Source organism: Nansenia antarctica, assembly GCF_963989245.1.
Source record: "Nansenia antarctica genome assembly, chromosome: 11".
NCBI classification, from domain to species: Eukaryota; Metazoa; Chordata; class Actinopteri; order Argentiniformes; family Microstomatidae; genus Nansenia; species Nansenia antarctica.
In genome coordinates, this window is record NC_137681.1 from 26,760,759 (window position 1) to 26,762,084 (window position 1,326).

General features: G+C 51.4%; 1 protein-coding gene across 1 annotated transcript in view; it reads right to left on the reverse strand.

Moving 5' to 3' along the window:
- The window catches only part of tanc2b (tetratricopeptide repeat, ankyrin repeat and coiled-coil containing 2b), a gene marked incomplete at both ends in the record, with an annotated part of 133,344 nt that overhangs the window by 34,501 nt on the left and 97,517 nt on the right, over window positions 1-1,326 (reverse strand). The gene's annotated exons all lie outside the window — the stretch shown is intronic.

Below are 1,326 nucleotides of genomic sequence, written 5' to 3' on the forward strand. Positions count from 1 at the left end.
CCACACCGTCTTACACACTGTGAGAGAAAATTATGGCCGTTTCAAGTAGAGAAACTGGTTTCATTGTGTGGTTACAACAGGAAATCAGTTTATATAGCTTTGCCCTAGATATCCAAAGTTTGAATCTTAAATGTAGAAAATGTCTTTTGACATATAATAATTTTCTCTCACAACACACACACACACACACACATCACACACACACACACACACACACACACACACACACACACACTCTGCTCCGAGTGACTGTTGAGTGGGGGGAGGGGGGGGGGGTGACAGTAGCTCTTGGGGGGGGTGGTGGGGTTCAATGAGATTAGCGACTCATGTCTCTATCACTGAACCCTCCAGCCTGGCTAACAGAGAAGAGAGGATAAAACCCTTTATTCAAGGATTAGGGGTATCAATCATGCAGTGGGAGGGGGGGGGGGGGGGGGGGTTAGGGGGTTGGGGGGGGCAGGGTCCTCCCTAGTCTCCACATCGCAGGGGAACAGAGAGAGAGAGAAAGAGAAAGACAAAGAGAGAGGGAGGGAGAGAGAGAGGGAGAGAGAGAGAGAGAGAGAGAGAGAGAGAGAGAGGAAGAGAGAGGGGAAAGAGAAAGAGAGAGAAGGTAGGACTCAGTGAACTGTCTGATATGATCGTAGCATCAGATGTGCTCACAGGGGAGAAGAGAGAGAGAGGAGGGAGAGAGAGAGAGAGGGAGAGAGAGGGACAGAGAGAGGGAGAGAGAGGGAGAGAGAGGGAGAGAGAGAGGCAGGGGAGAGAGAGGGAGAGAGAGAGAGGTAGGGAGTGAGAGAGAGAGAGAGAGAGAGAGAGAGAGAAAGAGGCAGGGAGAGAGAGAGAGAGAGGAGAGAGAGAGAGAGAGAGAGAGAGAGAGAGAGGGAGAGAGAGGGAGCGAGAGACACTACCAGACTGCGACCTCCAGTGATCAAAGCACAGGAAACAACAACAACAGCAACAACAAACAGAGAAGGTGAACCTCAGGTCAGGAGTTGAGAGGGAGGTTACCGTCTGATAACTCCTCTCTCTCTCTCTCTCTCTCCTCTGAGACTCTACCTCTCTCCTCTCTACCTGCAGCTGTCTCTGTCTCGGTCCCAGGGAACCACCACCACCGACGCATCAGGGGAGGAGGAACTCAGGGAACACAGGCTCCAGCATGGTGTCGTCTACTGATCTTCAAACCAGCCCAGACGAAGGTTCATCCATCCATCCATCCAGGCAAAAGCAAAGATCATCAATAAGGAAGCCAGAGAGGGTGGCGGGTGACAGGAGTAATTCCACAGGGAGAAAAGAAGAAGAAGCCTTGGCTTTGGTTGTTTCCAAAGG